This window comes from Notechis scutatus, chromosome 6 (genome assembly GCF_049901735.1).
Source record: "Notechis scutatus isolate UNSWTSFEM ecotype Mainland chromosome 6, rNotScu1.2, whole genome shotgun sequence".
NCBI lineage: Eukaryota > Metazoa > Chordata > Lepidosauria > Squamata > Elapidae > Notechis > Notechis scutatus.
In genome coordinates, this window is record NC_142014.1 from 74,458,506 (window position 1) to 74,478,733 (window position 20,228).

The window sequence follows — 20,228 nt, forward strand, 5'->3', positions numbered from 1 at the left end:
AATTCCTGAGGCATGGGTGGGAACCATGGGCCTTTCATGACTGGGACTTCATCTCCCAGAATTCCTTTTATGACTTGTGGACTTCAATTCCCAGAATTCCTGAGGCATGGGTGGGGAACCATGGGCCTTTCATGACTGGTGGACTTCATCTCCCAGAATTCCTGAGGCACCGATGGCCCTTTTATGACTTGTGGACTTCAATTCCCAGAATTCCTGAGGCATGGGTGGGGAACCATGGGCCTTTCATGACTGGTGGACTTCATCTCCCAGAATTCCTGAGGCAGGGGTGGGGAACCATGGGCCTTTCATGACTTGTGGACTTCAACTCCCAGAATTCCTGAGCCAGGGGTGGGCAACGATGGCCACTTTACGACCTGTGGACTTCAACTCTCACAATGCCTGAGCCAGGGGTGGGGAACCATGGGCCTTTTATGACTGGTGGACTTCAACTCCCAGAATTCCTGAGCCAGCATGGCTGGTTCAGGAATTCTGGGAGTTGAAATCCACCAGTCATAAAAGGGCCACTGTTCCTCATCCTTGCCCTTAGCCACAGTTTTGGCTTATCGTGTTGAGGACGCAGAGTTCTGTGGTTTGTAAGGTCAACTGAGGGCATATTGGGTGGTGTAAAGCTACTCAGCTGCACTCCGTGCAATAAAACTGTTAATCAATCACTTGTGTGAATTCTGAGTAATTAGTATTTCCCTGTTAATATGCTGAAATCCTTTGGGGAAGAGAGCTCTAAAGACTATGGACTGAGACCATAAAACAGGTATCAAAGCAGCATCCTCACAGAATTCTAAGCTGTGATTATTTAATTACACTGTATTGCTGGTGTGAGTTTGCAGAGTATCCTAAACTCTGGTTTACAAATGCATTTGTGTCAGAAATATCACTATATTACACAAAATGTAAGCTATAAAATACAAAATTAAAACAGGTACAAATTAAACAGATTTTGCCCAGAAACTGGCAGCATTAATTGCATTCTGTCACACTGCCATGAGATCGAGTGTACAATGACTGGGACACAAAGAGCAGGTATACATTTGTGTTATTGTCTCCATGCTATCACAATCACAACAAACAGAAGACAACGGATAGCCCCATTTGTTCAGGGTGTCGCTGGATCTTGTTGTACCTGTACTTACAAATGAAATTGTGCTATAATTTAGGAACCAGTGAGTATGTTCACACCACGCACCAAACAACCGCAAATAATCCACACTTTAACTATGTGCTGTCAACTTCTTTTTCTCCTAAACTTCAACCCCAGATTTCTTTTGCTGGGTACCCCAAAGTTTAAATCGGGGCACGCATCAACCCAGGATCGGATTAACAGAATAACAAGAGTTGGGAAGGGGCCTTGGAGGTCTTCTAGTCCAACCCCTTGCTCGAGCAGGAGACCCTACATAACGTGTCAGACAAATTCTGTAGTGATTCTCAGTCATCCAGGTCATAGTCGTCTGAAAGGTACTTTTTCAAGAGGCAACTGGACTTTCTTGTTATTTTTTGCTTTGAAGAGGTCTCGCTTCTCATGCAAGAAGCTTCTTCAGCTCTGACAGGAGAGTGGAGAATGGAAGGATTTAGATGAGATTCCCTTAGATTGACAGTTTATGTCCAAGATGTGAGGGGTCTGTAAATGTTTTCACAGCCCTCTTTTTGACTCGTGCAGTATACAGGTCCTCAATGGAAGGCAGGTGGGTAGTAATTGTTTTTTCTGCAGTCCTAATTATCCTCTGGAGTCTGTGTCTGTCTTGTTGGGTTGCAGAACCAAACCAGAAAGTTATAGAGGTGCAGATGATAAGACTCAATGATTCCTCTGTAGAACTGTATCAGCAGCTCCTTGGGCAGTTTGAGCTTTCTGAGTTGGTGCAGAAAGAACATTCTTTGTGGTGCTTTTTTGATGACATTTTTGATGTTAGGTGTCCATTTTAGGTCCTGTGATATGATATAACCTAGAAATTTGAAGGCCTCTACTGTTGATACTCTTGTCTAGTATTGTAAGAGGTGGTAGTATAGGAGGGATTCTTCTAAAGTCTACCACCATTTCTACGGTTTTGAGGGTGTTCAGTTAGATAGATAGAATTCTTTATTGGCCAAGTGTGATTGGACACACAAGGAATTTGTCTTGGTGCAAATGCCCTCAGTGTACATAAAAGAAAAGATATATTCATCAAGAGTCAAGAATCATAAGGTACAACACTTAATAATAGTCATAGGGTACAATAAGCAATCAAATCATACTAGGAAACAATCCATATAAATTGTAAGGATACAAGCGACAAAGTTACAGTCATACAGTCACAAGTGGAAGGGGATGGGTGATAAGGAGTAATGAGATTAATAGTAATAATAGTGCAGACTTTGTAAATAGTTGGACAGTGTTGAGGGAATTATTTGTTTAGCAGAGTGATGGCGTTCAGGAAAAAATTGTCTTTGTGTCTAGTTGTTCTGGTGTGCAGTGCTCTATAGCAGCCACCGGGCGCTGGGGGTGGGATCCGCGCAAAAAAAAAAAAATGGCGGTGTGCTGTGGGTGGGTCAGGCCAATGAAAGAAGGGGGAGGAGCCGCGGCTTTGGTGGGCCCCAGCCAGGGCGAAGCTTCCGTCGCCGGCCGCGCCCGCCCGGCGCCGGCTCTTGGAGGCGCCTTCAACGGACGGCGGCGGCGGGACGGAGGGGGGGGGGGGGGGGGGGGGGGAACGGCGCGGGGGGGGGGGGGGGGGGGGGGGGGGGGGGGGGGGGGGGGGGAGGGGAGAGGGAGGGGGAGACAAACACCCCCCAAAAGAAGCAGTCGGGGGGGGGGGGGGTCGGGCTAGAGGGGTGGAGGGGGAGGCAGACGCGGGGGGGGGAGGAGGAGACACCGGGGGGCGAGGGGCGCTGCTTGGGGTGGCATGTCCCGCAGGTCGCTCAGGCCCTACCAAAGCCCCCTAACTCTTACAAAAGTTGGGACCACGCTAGCGTTGTTTTGAGGGAAGGCGTTGAAACAGTTTATGTCCGGGATGTGAGGGGTCTGTAAATATTTTCACAGTTCCAGATTGTTCTGGTCACACCACGAGGCAAGTTGTACAACCTCCTGTCTGTATGCGGATTCGTCGTTGTACCATCTGCAAACTTCAGTGGTTTTTAACAGATGGATCGTTTGAGATGCAGTCATTGGTGTAGAGGGAGCGGAGAAAGCACACAGCCTTGTTTGGGGGTGGTTGGGGAGAAGCTGTGTTATTTGTACATAATTGAACATCAATGCTTCCTGCTTCCATTCCCCACCATCCAGTCAGAGCTGAAGAAGCTTCTGGGATGAGGAGCGAAACGTCTTCAAAGAAAGCCCAGTTGCCTCCTGAAAAAGGCACCTTTGGGAACCTGTCAGACAAATAAGATGTCCAATCTCTTCTTTAAAAAAAAAAAGGCTTCCAGAGTTGGATTCCCACCGCTCTTGTCTTGACACGGGTGAGGAGCCCAATAATAACCCCACCCGCCTTCTGTGCTCGCTGACCCGGGCTTCCGCGTGGCGTGGGAACCCATCATCCCCACCCCACCCCATACTCCTCGCCTCTCCATCTTCCGCCTCTCACAGCGCAGTAAAACCAAAACCCCGATTAAGCATCGCTGCCTTCCCAAAGCGCCCCCATCCCTCCCCTCCGCCGTTTGCAAAGTTGGGGTGGCCGGGGAGGAGGAGGAGGAATTTGCAACCCGGCCCCACGGCCGACTTTCCCGCATTCCGATCCGGCCCGCCACGCCCGAGAGCCGGAACGAGCCTCCCGAGGGCTCTTTAAATAGGATCTATAAATACGAAGGGGCAAGGTGGCCGTCCATTGGCTGCTGCTCCCGAGGGCTTGGCGCAAAGGCGCCTCTTCATTGGAGCAGGAAGAACTAGGGCTCCTCCCTCTCCCCCGCCCCCCCCCCTCTCGTTCGCTCTCGCTCTCTCTCTTTCTGGCTCAATTCTGGTCGTATGTCGAGGACTACTTGCAATACTTTGCAATGGGTGGCGGAAGACCAGGGAATCAAACTGCTTTGATATCATTTCGAGGTTTTTGTTTTTTTTTAATATATTCCTTATACAGATCAATATGTGAATAGTGTGATACCTGGGTATCATACATTTTAATACTGATAAACATAGTTATTATTGCTCCCAATTATTTTCTATTCTATTCTATTCCATTCCATTCCATTCTTAACTCTATTCTATTCTATTTCATTATTTCATATTGTTTACACATACCTTATACTTCCTCCCTTCATTTTCTAAACCTCCCTCTTGTTCTTCCATATATATTAACACAAGCTGGAGAACCGCGTTTCGCTATGAAAGCATGTAGTCAGGCTTATTTTGGGGGGGAGGAAAATAAGGAGAAAAAAAATCCTGCCTCTGCCTACCAGCATCCATTGGTATTCATCTGTCTAGCGTCCTGATGGTGTGTGAGAGAGTTGAGGGCTGTTTGATAACTGAAACAGTATTTGCTGTGTGAGCAAGAAGGAGACAGCAAGGAGCCTGGGTGTGGCTTAACTCAACTGTTCTGTACTAAAGCTGCTTGCTGCTGTGAAACTGAAACTCCTCTCCTCTGCTTGTGTTTTGCAGGTGGGGAGGGGGAGTAGAACTTCTTAGCATCAGAGCGTGTTAATAATAATATAGAAAATCTGATGGTCATTTCGAAAAATCCTTTCTTAGTGAGCACCTAGAAGCCAGAAGAAACATACATGCCAAATTTCAAGTTTGTAGGCTTTATGGTTCTGGAGATTTTGTGATGATGCATGAGTGGTATTTTATATATATATATATATATAAAAGCAAAATACCACTCATGCATTTATGTCTTCCCAACTATTTATGTTAAAATTTCACCCTTCTTTCTTCTATTAATCAATGTCTCAATGTACGTTTCTGCTTTGGTATCTAATGTGGCCTTAGCAGACAAATTCCACCACATCTTTCTCTTCCTCTTTATTTTTATTATTATTATTTTTATTGTACATTTTCCTTTATCAGACATCACATTTCCATTTCTACAATGACCGTGTACTATCTGTTTCACATCTTTTTTAAATATACATAACATTATGCATCCTAATTATAACAATTATTCTCATAAATATACAATGTAATTTTTTATAGATGTACATAATATACATATTATATGCCACAATTATAACCATTATTCTTAGTTATACCGTGTAGTCTTCACCTCTAATCACTTTGTACACTTTGATCTATAGGCAAGTACAGTCCAGTGGTGATATTACTTATAGTGTGTGTGCTTATCTATATCTATATACATGTATTTACTTCTGTTTTATTCAGCTTCTTTCTCTTCCTCTTTTGACCTCTTTTTTGGACAGATAAGTTTGTGAAATTCCTCAAATGTGGGATGATAAAATAAAAATGCTGATGTTAGCAAAAGATGCACCTATAGCAGGAGCACCTGTAGATTTTTTTTCCAGATTTACTATGTTTGGATGAAGAAATGCTTCCATTGTTGAGAGCCAAACTGGATTTTTGATCTAGATTTTTTGCTTTCACCTTTTCCCATACTGTAAGTAGAGCATTTCTTATATAATGTCTTTGAAAATACCTATGAGTTTTGCTTTCAATGATACCATTAAAAAGCATGCCATCCTAATTGGAGAGAATGGCTTTCTAAAAATAGTAACCTTTTGTGTCTAAAAATTATCCATTCCCTCACCTATATTAACACAGCTGCTTGATAATAAAGCTCCCAAACTGATAGCCCAAAGCCCCCATTATTTTTAAACTCTTGCCACATTTTCAATCTTATTCTTGCTTTTTTCCCTGGTCAAACATATTTAAAAATTATTGTATTTAGTTCATCAAAATATTTTTTTTGCTATTTTTATGGGGACGGTTTGGAATAGAAAAAGTAACCCTATACCATTTTAGACAAGTGATTGTCCGGTCTCTTCCTAAAAGCCTCTAGTGAGTCCAAGATTTATGTTGCTAAGTGAGAAATTTATAGACGAAAGTCCATCAGTCATACAGCTAGTCCTCGAATTACAATCACAATTGAGCCCCAAATTTCTGTGGTTAAGTGAGCTATTTGTTAAGTGATAAGTTTGCCCCCATTTTACAATTTTTCTTGCCACGTTTTGAATTTTGCTCTTATTTTACCCCACAAACTAACCCAGCTTAAAATTAAGCATTTTGTTTTTATTAGGTATCATATCTGAAAAACGTGATCAGAAAAGTATGCATTTAATATTGCATGTCTTAGCAGCAGCAAGGGCTATTTTCGCAGTCCTGGAAAAAAAATGAAGATATACCGCGAGATCAAGAAATAGTCAAGAGGATACCAGATTGGGCAGAAATGGATAGATTGATGTTGAAAACCAAACAGAAAGAGGATGGAGAATATTATGGAACACAGAATTTATTTTGTCAATGGATGGAAAAAAGGGGTGGAGATTTAGCATGTGATCTATATTGTTATGCAAATTAAATACCCAGACAACACAATGTTTAGGAAGCACTAAGAAATGCATTTAATAGAAAAATTAATAAAAAAAAATAAAAATTAAGCAATTATTGCATTTGGTATGAATGCAGCCCCAGGTTCCTAATTGCTCTGATTATGGTGTGCTGTTCATGGACAGCCAGAGGGTAAAACCTATCACTTTCAGATAATATGCTCAAATGCAGTTATACAACAGGTCACGCTAAGCCATGGTTTTGCCATCATCTCCCCAACACTGTTTGACAGGCAACAGGCTGAGATAGAAACAGTCTTTCCCACAGCACCCTTTGTGTTCCTTTGCATGGGAGATGCCAAAGGTTTAATTGACTGAATACAAAATATTTTGAATTCTTTCTTGGCTGCGGGATGGAGTTTTCCCAGTCCCTAATTCTCACTCCGGGATCTGTTGACATGATAGTTTTCATCATTCCCAGCCATGAATTATGGGATTTGTAATCCAACATCACTGGAAAGCATCGGGCTGGATAGGCTCTTTCATTGCAAAATGAACTTTAGGATTATTGGTGGGTTTGTCATGCATCCCAAATTTTTGCTCCCTCTTCTTCCTCCTGTCTCTCCTTCTCCCCTTTTTCTTCCCCTTCTCGTCTTCCTCTTTACCATCTTCCTCTTAGTCTCCTTCTCTTCCCTTTTCCGCCTCTTTCTTCTCTTCCCTTTTCTTTGGCTCCTCTTAATCTCTCCTCCTCCACTTCTTCACCATAGTCTTCTCTTCTTCCCTTTCTCTTTTCCTCCTTCTCCTCTTTTTGTCTTCATTTTAGTTCTCTTCCTCTCCTTTCCTTCTTGTCCTCTTTTCTTTGGCTCTTCTTGTAAGTTCTCCATCTCCTCCTCCCCCCTCCTCTTCCTCCTCCATTTTTTTCTGCTTCTCTCTCTCTTTATCCATCTCCTCCTGCTCCTTCTTCTCCTTCTTTCCTTCTTCTCCTTCCCCTCCTCCTCTTCCCCTCCTTCCCTCCCTCCCTCCTTGTCCTCTCACCTCTATTTTATACAACCCAAAGCAGCAAACATAATTTTGTTGTAAAAAAATCTTTCAGAAAACCAAACATTGTTAATCCCTGGTGTTCCAGGAATTTGCATTATTTCACGATTCCATAACCCCTCCAAGCAGAGGTCAAAGCTAAAAACCATGCTGAACATTTTCTGCACAGAACTAGCCCTTCTGGACAAAAAGTGAAAGTTTTAGATTTCAGTAAGAGACAGCCCTCTATTGGTGGGAATCGTCATCAGCTCTTCCACCGTTTAAAGCAGCGATTTAAAAACCAAGAGGAAAACAGAAGAAAAGGGAATGTCAGCATAATGTTATTGGCATGAGGGACGATTGCAAAGATGCAGCTCTTGTCTGATAAAAAAAAATAGCAAAATATGCTATTTTGCGCATATAAGTAAGAATAATTTAATGAAAGCTCAACAGACCAAATTGTGGAATTCCCTACACAAATATCTGCACAGCTTTGAAGATACTTTCTATGGATTTCTTACTTTCCCCTTGCTTTCTCGCTTTGGAAAGACAAAATAAATAAAAGCCACGGCAAAAAATATATATCATAAAATCGGGCCCAATCAAAACAACTGCTTTGTTTAGCAATGGAAATTCTGGTCCCCAATTTTGGTGGTAAGTCAAGACTTAACTGAACTTTTGTTAGAATATTTTTATCCCTTTGTCCACTGCTCTGGACCTCTTGAAGCAGAAGAGTTATAAGAGCAGGACAGGTTGTGCTAGATTTAAGACCCCAATTGGGCCCGAAATTATTGTTGCTAAGGGAGACGGTTGTTCAGTGAGTTTTGCCCCATTTTACAACCTATCTTTGCCGTAGCTGTTAAGGGAATCACTGCAGTTAAATTAGTAATACAGTTGTTACGCGAGTCTGATTTCCCCAATGGTCAGAAGGTCAGAAAAAGGGACCACGTGATTCCAGGACACTGCAAACCATCTGTTGGAAAAACTATCCTTCTGGGTTCAGTTCCAAGTGGGGAAAAAGACTGGAAACATGGAGGCTGTTTGGAAAGACGGTTTAATGGTGGGCAGGACCACCTGGCTTGGAGCTCCAAAGTGAAAAAAGATGAGCACATGTTTCGAGGTGAAGGAAAAGAGAAGGAAGGGCCAAGATGCTGAGAGACTTTTATATACTCTCCGTTGGGCCTCACCTTAGGGTTTCCTGTTGCTGTATAAGAAATGTATCCCATTGGCTGTCAGACTCCCAGGGGTGGGAGGGTCTTGGCTAACTTTGTAGGCTTTGCCTGGACCACATGGCTTCACCTGAGTTCCAGGCTTGGTTGAGCCTTGCTGGATGATGATGTAATGAAAGGGCTTTAGGCAATTCCTATAGCTCTACCTGGAGATCTTTGTTATGTAAAATCCTCTGGCCCAGGCCTTAATGGCCCACCCATTAACAAAGGTCGGGGTGAGATTCTGCTTCTGAGGTGAGTTTCTGCTTCTGAGTTTCTACTCTTTTTAGGGGAAATATTCTGCCTTTTAAATATTTCCTAGGATATTTCATTTTTCTAGGAGAGGGGTGGGTGCTGACTTCCTACACATCATAAACATGAGCCAGTTGCCAAGCATCTAAATTTTGATCGCATGACTATAGGGATGCTTCAGTGGTTAGTTAAAGGTGGAAAAAAAGGGCCATAGGTCACTTTTTTTCAGTGCTGTTATAACTTCAAATGGTCACTAAATGAATGGTTCTAAGTTGAGGACTACCTCTAGTCATAACAGAATAACAGAGTTGGAAGGGACCTTGGAGGTCTTCTAATCCAACCCCTTGCTCAAGCTGGAAACTCTATATCATGTCAGACAAATGGTTATCCAATCTCTTCTTAAAAACTTCCAGTGTTGGGGCATTCTCAACTTCTGGAGGCAAGTTGTTCCACTGATTAATTGTTCCCATTGTCAGTTTATGCCTCCTGAGTTCTAGGTTGCTTCTCTCCTTGATTAGCTTCCACCCATTGCTTCTTGTCCTGCCTTCAGGTACTTTGGAGAATAGCTTGACTCCCTCTTCTTTGGGGCAGCCCCTTAGATTTTGGAACACTGCTATCATGTCACCCCTAGTCCTTCTTTTATTAAACTAGAGACATACCCAATTCCTGCAACCCTTCTTTGTATATTTTATCCTCCAGTCCTCTAATCATCCTGGTTGCTCTTCTCTGCACTCTTTCTAGAGTCTCAACCTCTTTTTTTTATAATGGGGTGACCAAAACTGGATCTATCATTCTAGGTGTGGCCTTACTAAGGCTTTATAGAGTGGTATTAGCACCTCCCTTGATCTTGATTCAATCCCTCTGTTAATGCAATTTAGGATTGCATTGGCTTTTTTGGCTACCACCACACACTGTTGGTTCATATTTAACTGGTTGTCCACTAAGACTCCCAAGATCCCTCTCACAGTTACTGCTGTTAAGCCAAGTTTCACTTAATCTTTATTTGTAGTTTTCCTTTCCTGAGTGTAAGACTTTATGTTTCTCTATGTTGAATTTCATTTTTGTTGGATAGGGCCCAGTGTTCAAGTCTGTCAAGATCTTTTTGGATCCTGAGCTTGTCTTCTAGGGCAGTGGTCCCCAACCTTTTTTGTACCAGGGACCGGTTTCAAGCAGAAACATTTTTTTCAAGGACCGGGGGAGGAGAGAGAATCCGACTTTGGTAGTTTGCTTGCAGACGTTTCATTACCTGACTAGGTAACATCTGATGTTGTTACCTAGTCGGGTAATAAAACGTCTGCCAGCAAACCACCAAGTTCAGGGAGCGCCGGCCCTGCCTCCCTCAGCCCCATCCCTCAGGTGTCTCCCTCCCTCCCTCAGGTGTCTGCTTTGCTCCTCTCTCAGTCGCTCTCTCACTGCTCCACCAGCCCAGGAAGAAACTGCTTCAAAGAAGCCGGGGTGGGGGTGGGGTGGCTTTTCCTGTCGCCACAGCTTCCCAGCGCCCGTTTCACCCCACCCCGCCCGCCCGCCCGCTCGCGGTTCAATCCACAGTGCTCCGTTCTACCTGCCTGCCTGCCTGCCTTCTTCGTTTCGGAGCAGCTTCGGCTGATAAAAAGAGGCGAATAGTTATTATTCTCAGCCGAAGCTGCTCCCAAACAACCAGACAGGCAGGCAGGCAGAACGGAGCACTGTGGATTGAACCGAGCGGGCGGGCGGGCGGGGTGGGGTGAAACGGGCGCTTCGGGAAGCTGCGGCGACAGGAAAAGCCACCCCACCCCCTGGCTTCTTTGAAGCAGTTTCTTCCTGGGCTGGTGGAGGAGCGAGAAAGCGACTGAGAGAGCTGAGCCAGAGAGCAGGACAGGCTTCGGTTGCTTCCTCCCTCCCCTTCTTTCATTTGTGTCCTTGATCCCCGATCCCAGCAGCATTCACCGAAGGCGAAGAAAGCCGCCATTTTTTTAATTTTTTTCTTTGCGGCCCGGTAAAGAGTGCTCCACGGCCCGGCACCGGTCCGCGGCCCGGTGGTTGGGGACCCCTGTTCTAGGGTGTTGGCTATTCCTGCCAGCTTAGTATCATCTGAAAAATGGATGATTTCTCCTTCTGTTCCCACATCTAAGTCATTTATGAAGATATTGAAGAGTCCTGGGCCTAGGACAGAACCTTGTGGTACCCCACTGCTTACTTGCCTTCATGTAGATGCAGTACCATTAAGGGCTACTTGTTGAGTACAGTTCCTCAGCCAGTTACAAATCCACGAAGCTGTTGAGTCCACCCAGTTGCCCAAACTGGTCCAGCCTTGTCTCCATCTTCAGAATCTGCCTTTAAATGCTGCTATTGAAACTGCACGGCTATTTTGTCCTTAAGCAAAGGGGTTGATCGGTTTGGCCTCCTTGGAGAAATAATAGTAACATTCAGGATCCTCCTTCTTCCTACCATTGTAATCTCGATCTGTTATTACTTTCTGCTTACCTCCTTGGCTTTATTTTTTTCTTCCTGTTGTTCTTGTTGTTAGTTCTAATCAGGGAAGTGCTTCACGTTTTCCGTTTTGCAGTCATTTTGGCTTAAGTATTATATGCCTAAGGAAAGGGTGAGTTTAATTTTTTTGTTTTAAGATTGGCATTACAAACTGCCACCAGGTGGTGCTGCTGGTCCCTGTAATTTCATGCCAGCTTTGAATCTGGCATTTACAGAATACAAAATAACATGAGTTTGAAGGGACTTTGCAGGTCTTCTGCAAGGCCCTTCTCAAGCAGAAGATCTTATAGCATTCCAGACAAATGGCTGTTCAATCTCTTCTTAAAACCTGCATTGATGGAGCATCCACAACTTCTGAAGACAAGCTGTTCCATTATTTTATTTGTTCTCCCTGTCAAGAAATCTCTCCTTGGTTCTAGGTTGCTTCTCTCCTTGATTGATTTCCATCCATTGCTTCTTGTCTGGCCTTCAGGTGCTTTGGAGAACAGTTTGACCCCCTCTTCTTTGTGGCTTCCCCTCAAATACTGGAATACTGCTAACAGGTCACTCCTAGTTGTTCTTTTCAATAGACTAGACAAACCCAATTCCTGCAATCATTCTTTATATATTTTAGCCTCCAGACACTTAATCATCTTTGTTGCTCTTTTCTGAACTCTTTCCAGAGTCTCTACGTCTTTTTTTATAATATGGTGACCAAAATTGGCTGCAGTATTCCAAGTAACGGTTTTACTTACGTTACTTACTTCCTTATGAACCACGGTGGCGCAGTGGTTAGAGAGCAGTATTGCAGGCTACTTCTGCTGCCTGCCGTCTACCTGCAATTTGGCTGATCTCACTAGGCCAGTGATGGCTAACCTTTTCAGCTTGGTGTGTCGAAAATCGGGAAAAAGTGTAGCCTTCCTCGGGTCGTGTGTCACTTCAAGAAATATCAATAATTTGGTAATATTTGCAGTCCCCCAATCGCGCAGCCCAGAATCGCCCTCCCCTCAGGGGGCAGCAAAGACGCCCGGCGTTTCCCGAGATAAGAAGCTCCGCCGTGGAACTTCCGGTTTGTCGGCTTCGCGAGCGGCAGGGATTCGCGAAGCTGCGTGATCCCTGGTGCGCTAGCCGCTTTTGGGGCTCCGATCCGGATGGGTACGGAGCTAGGCTGCCCTGCAGGGGCAGTTGAAGGTAGAGGGGATCCGGAGAGGGGTTTGGGGGTGCTGCAGACCCCCTCCCCGGCCGGCAGAACCCCCTTTTCCCAAGACGGTGCAGCGGCAGTCCGTAATGGCCGCCACAAAGGAGCTGGCAGCCGGGTAAGAATGCGCAGGAGGAAGTGGAGAAAGTTTTTGAAAGGAGAAAGTTTTTCTTGGTTCCTAGGACTCTAAGACATATTTAACAAAATTCCTGAAAAGTATGACTTTCTGAATGATATCTTCTAGAAGAGGAAAAAAGCGGCAGTTTGATGGTGCTGAAAGGAAAGCTAACCCTCTTTTCCTACGGAATAAATAAGTGAATATTAAGAAACCTATTTTTTTTTAGGTGAAAACTGGCTTTAAGCGATGAGTGGGAAGAGAGAGGACTAAAAAAAAATTGATTTGTATGCTAAGACTTTGTTGGAGGAGATACCTTAAGGATTTGAAGACTAAAATATATTGCAATAAGATTTTGAAACCGGAGAAGGAGAAGATATCTTTATCGGCTGATAAAGATATTGCAAGGACTCTTAACTTGGACTATACTAGTGAGTCTTACTGGATGGAAATACTGTGAATGACTTAATGGACTGAATGACAATGCTTAAACTCTAACTGGATTAAAAACTATTTAAACTACAAACAGTGTTTGTGTTCAGTGTGTGTATACTCTGGGGCCCTTCCACTCTCGTTTGGCTGCCTGGCTTGACTACTGCTGCAATACTCTGCTAGGGGTTAATCCTCAAACCCTAACAAGGTGGCTCCAAGCAGCCCGCCCTGCCCGCTGGGTGGAAGACGCTCCTCGGCGGGAAGACGCTCCAGCCTGCAAGCTTTGCCTTTGCAAAGTTTAAGCCTGGAAGCCCCGGAAAAAAAAAGGGGGATCTCGGGGACTCACCTTCGGAGAGGTCGCACTCGAAGGTGATTTCGAACTCCCAGCCGAGGCCTTTGCAAATTTCTTTCTTTCCTACCCCTAGATCGCTCCGCACTGTTTTGCAGCTGTGGGGGCCACGCGCACAGGGCAATACGCCACGCCCAGCGATTTTTTTTTCAGGGGCGGGCCGCATTGGACAGACCAATGGCAGCGATTTTTTTTCAGGGGCGGGCTGCATTGGACAGACCAACGGGCCAGATGTGGCCCGCGGGCCGTAGTTTGCCCACCCCTGCGCTAAGCCATGGTTTTGCCATCATCTCCCCAACACTGTTTGACAGGCAACAGGCTGAGATAGAAACAGTCTTTCCCACAGCACCCTTTGTGTTCCTTTGCGTGGGAGATGCCAAAAGTTTAATTGACTGAATACAAAATATTTTGAATTCTTTCTTGGCTGCGGGATGGAGTTTTCCCAGTCCCTAATTCTCACTCCGGGATCTGTTGACATGATAGTTTTCATCATTCCCAGCCATGAATTATGGGATTTGTAATCCAACATCACTGGAAAGCATCGGGCTGGGAAGGCTCCTTCATTGCAAAATGAACTTTAGGATTATTGGTGGGTTTGTCATGCATCCCAAATTTTTGCTCCCTCTTCTTCCTCCTGTCTCTCCTTCTCCCCCTTTTTCTTCCCCTTCTCGTCTTCCTCTTTACCATCTTCCTCTTAGTCTCCTTCTCTTCCCTCTTCCGCCTCTTTCTTCTCTTCCCCTTTTCTTTGGCTCCTCTTAATCTCTCCTCCTCCACTTCTTCACCATAGTCTTCTCTTCTTCCCTTTCTCTTTTCCTCCTTCTCCTCTTTTTGTCTTCATTTTAGTTCTCTTCCTCTTCTCCTTTCCTTCTTGTCCTCTTTTCTTTGGCTCTTCTTGTAAGTTCTCCATCTCCTCCTCCCCCTCCTCTTCCTCCTCCATTTTTTTCTGCTTCTCTCTCTCTTTATCCATCTCCTCCTGCTCCTTCTTCTCCTTCTTTCCTTCTTCTCCTTCCCCTCCTCCTCTTCCTCCTCTTCCCCCTCCTTCCCTCCCTCCCTCCTTGTCCTCTCACCTCTATTTTATACAACCCAAAGCAGCAAACATAATTTTGTTGTAAAAAAATCTTTCAGAAAACCAAACATTGTTAATCCCTGGTGTTCCAGGAACTTGCATTATTTCACGATTCCATAACCCCTCCAAGCAGAGGTCAAAGCTAAAAACCATGCTGAACATTTTCTGCACAGAACTAGCCCTTCTGGACAAAAAGTGAAAGTTTTAGATTTCAGTAAGAGACAGACCTCTATTGGTGGGAATCGTCATCAGCTCTTCCACCGTTTAAAGCAGCGATTTAAAAACCAAGAGGAAAACAGAAGAAAAGGGAATGTCAGCATAATGTTATTGGCATGAGGGACGATTGCAAAGATGCAGCTCTTGTCTGATAAAAAAAAATAGCAAAATATGCTATTTTGCGCATATAAGTAAGAATAATTTAATGAAAGCTCAACAGACCAAATTGTGGAATTCCCTACACAAATACCTCCACAGCTTTGAAGATACTTTCTATGGATTTCTTACTTTCCCCTTGCTTTCTCGCTTTGGAAAGACAAAATAAATAAGAGCCACGGCAAAAAAAAAATATCATAAAATCGGGGCCAATCAAAACAACTGCTTTGTTTAGCAATGGAAATTCTGGTCCCCAATTTTGGTGGTAAGTCAAGACTTAACTGAACTTTTGTTAGAATATTTTTATCCCTTTGTCCACTGCTCTGGACCTCTTGAAGCAGAAGAGTTGTAAGAGCAGGACAGGTCGTGCTAGACTTACGACCCCAATTGGGCCCGAAATTATTGTTGCTAAGGGAGACGGTTGTTCAGTGAGTTTTGCCCCATTTTACAACCTATCTTTGCCATAGCTGTTAAGGGAATCACTGCAGTTAAATTAGTAATACAGTTGTTACGCAAGTCTGATTTCCCCAATGGTCAGAAGGTCAGAAAAAGGGACCATGTGATTCCAGGACACTGCAAACCATCTGTTGGAAAAACTATCCTTCTGGGTTCAGTTCCAAGTGGGGAAAAAGACACTGGAAACATGGAGGCTGTTTGGAAAGACGGTTTAATGGTGGGCAGGACTACCTGGCATGGGGCTCCAAAGTGAAAAAAGATGAGCACATGTTTCGAGGTGAAGGAAAAGAGAAGGAAGGGCCAAGATGCTGAGAGACTTTTATATACTCTCCATTGGGCCTCACCTTAGGGTTTCCTGTTCCTGTATAAGAAATGTATCCCATTGGCTGTCAGACTCCCAGGGGTGGGAGGGTCTTGGCTAACTTTGTAGGCTTTGTCTGGACCACATGGCTTCACCTGAGTTCCAGGCTTGGTTGAGCCTTGCTGGATGATGATGTAATGAAAGGGCTTTACGCAATTCCTATAGCTCTACCTGGAGATCTTTGTTATGTAAAATCCTCTGGCCCAGGCCTTAATGGCCCACCCATTAACAAAGGTGGGGGTGAGATTCTGCTTCTGAGGTGAGTTTCTGCTTCTGAGTTTCTACTCTTTTTAGGGGAAATATTCTGCCTTTTAAATATTTCCTAGGATATTTCATTTTTCTAGGAGAGGGGTGGGTGCTGACTTCCTACACATCATAAACATGAGCCAGTTGCCAAGCATCTAAATTTTGATCGCATGACTATAGGGATGCTTCAGTGGTTGTTAAAGGTGGAAAAAAGGGGCCATAGGTCACTTTTTTTCAGTGCTGTTATAACTTCAAATGGTCACTAAATGAATGGTTCTAAGTTGAGGACTACCTCTAGTCATAACAGAATAACAGAGTTGGAAGGGACCTTGGAGGTCTTCTAATCCAACCCCTTGCTCAAGCTGGAAACTCTATATCATGTCAGACAAATGGTTATCCAATCTCTTCTTAAAAACTTCCAGTGTTGGGGCATTCTCAACTTCTGGAGGCAAGTTGTTCCACTGATTAATTGTTCCCATTGTCAGTTTATGCCTCCTGAGTTCTAGGTTGCTTCTCTCCTTGATTAGCTTCCACCCATTGCTTCTTGTCCTGCCTTCAGGTACTTTGGAGAATAGCTTGACTCCCTCTTCTTTGGGGCAGCCCCTTAGATTTTGGAACACTGCTATCATGTCACCCCTAGTCCTTCTTTTATTAAACTAGAGACCTACCCAATTCCTGCAACCCTTCTTTGTATATTTTATCCTCCAGTCCTCTAATCATCCTGGTTGCTCTTCTCTGCACTCTTTCTAGAGTCTCAACCTCTTTTTTTATAATGGGGTGACCAAAACTGGATCTATCATTCTAGGTGTGGCCTTACTAAGGCTTTATAGAGTGGTATTAGCACCTCCCTTGATCTTGATTCAATCCCTCTGTTAATGCAATTTAGGATTGCATTGGCTTTTTTGGCTACCACCACACACTGTTGGTTCATATTTAACTGGTTGTCCACTAAGACTCCCAAGATCCCTCTCACAGTTACTGCTGTTAAGCCAAGTTTCACTTAATCTTTATTTGTAGTTTTCCTTGCCTGAGTGTAAGACTTTATTTTTCTCTATGTTGAATTTCATTTTTGTTGGATAGGGCCCAGTGTTCAAGATCTTTTTGGATCCTGAGCTTTTCTTCTAGGGTGTTGGCTATTCCTGCCAGCTTAGTATCATCTGAAAAATGGATGATTTCTCCTTCTGTTCCCACATCTAAGTCATTTATGAAGATATTGAAGAGTCCTGGGCCTAGGACAGAACCTTGTGGTACCCCACTGCTTACTTGCCTTCATGTAGATGCAGTACCATTAAGGGCTACTTGTTGAGTACAGTTCGTCAGCCAGTTACAAATCCACGAAGCTGTTGAGTCCACCCAGTTGCCCAAACTGGTCCAACCTTGTCTCCATCTTCAGAATCTGCCTTTAAATGCTGCTATTGAAACTGCATGGCTATTTTGTCCTTAAGCAAAGGGGTTGATCGGTTTGGCCTCCTTGGAGAAATAATAGTAACATTCAGGATCCTCCCTCTTCCTACCATTGTAATCTCGGTCTGTTATTACTTTCTGCTTACCTCCTTGGCTTTATTTTTTTCTTCCTGTTGTTCTTGTTGTTAGTTCTAATCAGGGAAGTGCTTCACGTTTTCCGTTTTGCAGTCATTTTGGCTTAAGTATTATATGCCTAAGGAAAAGGTGAGTTTAATTTTTTGTTCTAAGATTGGCATTACAAACTGCCACCAGGTGGTGCTGCTGGTCCCTGTAATTTCATGCCAGCTTTGAATCTGGCATTTACAGAATACAAAATAACATGAGTTTGAAGGGACTTTGCAGGTCTTCTACAAGGCCCTTCTCAAGCAGAAGATCTTATAGCATTCCAGACAAATGGCTGTCCAATCTCTTCTTAAAACCTGCATTGATGGAGCATCCACAACTTCTGAAGACAAGCTGTTCCATTATTTTATTTGTTCTCCCTGTCAAGAAATTTCTCCTTGGTTCTAGGTTGCTTCTCTCCTTGATTGATTTCCATCCATTGCTTCTTGTCTGGCCTTCAAGTGCTTTGTAGAACAGTTTGACCCCCTCTTCTTTGTGGCATCCCCTCAAATATTGGAATACTGCTAACAAGTCACTCCTAGTTGTTCTTTTCACTAGACTAGACAAACCCAATCCCTGCAATCATTCTTTATATATTTTAGCCTCCGGACACTTAATCATCTTTGTTGCTTTTTTCTGAACTCTTTCCAGAGTCTCTACATCTTTTTTTATAATATGGTGACCAAAATTGGCTGCAGTATTCTAAGTAACGGTTTTACTTACGTTACTTACTTCTTTATGAACCACGGTGGCGCAGTGGTTAGAGAGCAGTATTGCAGGCTACTTCTGCTGCCTGCCGGCTACCTGCAATTTGGCTGTTCAGATCTCACTAGGCTTAAGGGTGATTCAGCCTTCCATCCTTCTGAGGTGGGTAAAACAAGGACCCAGATTATTTGGGGGCAAGAGGCTGACTCTGTAAACCGCTTAGAGAGGGCTGTAAAGTACTGTAAAGCGATATGTAAGTCTAAGTGCTATTGCTACTGAGGCTTTATTAAGCGGACTAGTACTTCCCTTGGCCACATCCTTCATGAATAGGTTCTAGTTTTCTTGGCGACATAGTAACGGCTTGCCCTATTCTCTTTTTCTGAATGTTTTCCCTTTCTACTGCTCTATCTGTCTTACCAACCTGAGCCCTCCTAGTAGTCTCTCCTAAGTAAATCAGATCAGAGGTGGTATTCAGCAGATTCTGACCAGTTTTGGAGAACCGGTAGCAGAAATTTTGAGTAGTTCGGAGAACTGGCAAATCCCACCTCTGACTGGCCCCACCCCCATCTATTCTCTGCCTCCCTTTGAGTCCCAGCTGATCGGCTGGATCTTCTTTGGTTGCCCTGCACAGGAGAACGGAGCTGGAAAGCAGGTTAGTGGGGTGGGGAGGGAATGGAGATTTTGCAGTATCCTTCCCCTGCCATGCCCACCAAGCCACGCCCACAGAAACTGTAGTAAAATTGTTGAATCCTACCACTGAACCAGATTCAAGGCTATGAAAGTTTTTGAGATCAACCCAAACTGCCACTTAGCGAGGCAGAGTCAATATGCTAAAGTAAATGTTTCCAACCTTTCTGGACTGGCGGATGGCAGTGGTGGTATGGTGGTAGGGGAAAGTGAGGGATGTGACCAAGGATAAGGGCAAGGGAGAAAATGTGCCCGGTATTTTACGGTTTAAAAATCTATTTATAATTCCCAGCCAACTGGGAATTATAATGGCCACATTCACAGAATATACTTAAGCTGGTGTGGCTTTGCAATAAACCGAGCTATAAACTAGCCCGAATGGCAGAGTTTACACAATGTGGTAAGCCACAAAATCAAACAACCGAGCCAAACAATGAATCGAGATTGACAGCAGCCATGCTTGAAATACTCGATGAAAGCAACTTGTCAGATTAACTACGATTTAGTCTGGACATTGTCTGGACATTGCCCGGTGGGTATTTCTTTTGAGTTTATTTTTTTCAAGTTTCTTTCTTTGGAAGTTAATCAATAGGCATTTAACAGCTTTGTAAATAATGAACTTGGGACTAATCAGGCTGGATGGAAAGCTCCGGGCAAGCTTTAAAAGGTAAATAAGCATTTGATTATTGTGTAACAAGATCATCAATAGCAGCAATTAAGCAATTAAACTAAGTGTCAATTCTGTGAAAGTTTGGCTGAAGATTAATATTTTTCACTTTCCCTGTTAAAAAGATCCGTTCCTTGTTATTGCAGAATCATTGAAAGATGCTTTTCAACGTCGATGAGAAATTGCCACAAAAATAGCTGTGCTATGTGGCAGGAATAGCCAAGGTTTGCCAATTACACAGCATTTGCCAAAAATGTTACCAATCCAGAGCCAGCTTTGAATTTGGTAGCCGGAACAAATATTTGGATAAGTGGCCCACAATTCATCCATTCAAGGCTACTGTCTTTAGCAGGGTTGCCAGATCGCAGTTTGGCTCTGCGGCCAAACTCAAGTCAAAATACGGCCAAATTCGGCCAAATTATTTTTTGCGCATGCGCGAGGGAAGGAGAGCACCAGAGGACGCGCTTGTCCTCCTTTTGCTCATGGTGACGCGCATGCGCGAGGGAAGGAGAGCGCCAGAGGACGCGCTTGTCCTCCTTTTGCTCATGGTGACGCGCATGCGCGAGGGAAGGAGAGCGGCTGGGTTGCCATCTGGCCGATTTCACGGCCAAGCAACTTTCGTACGGCCAAATTTCCGGCCAAATTTATTGAGACATCATTTTTTCACGG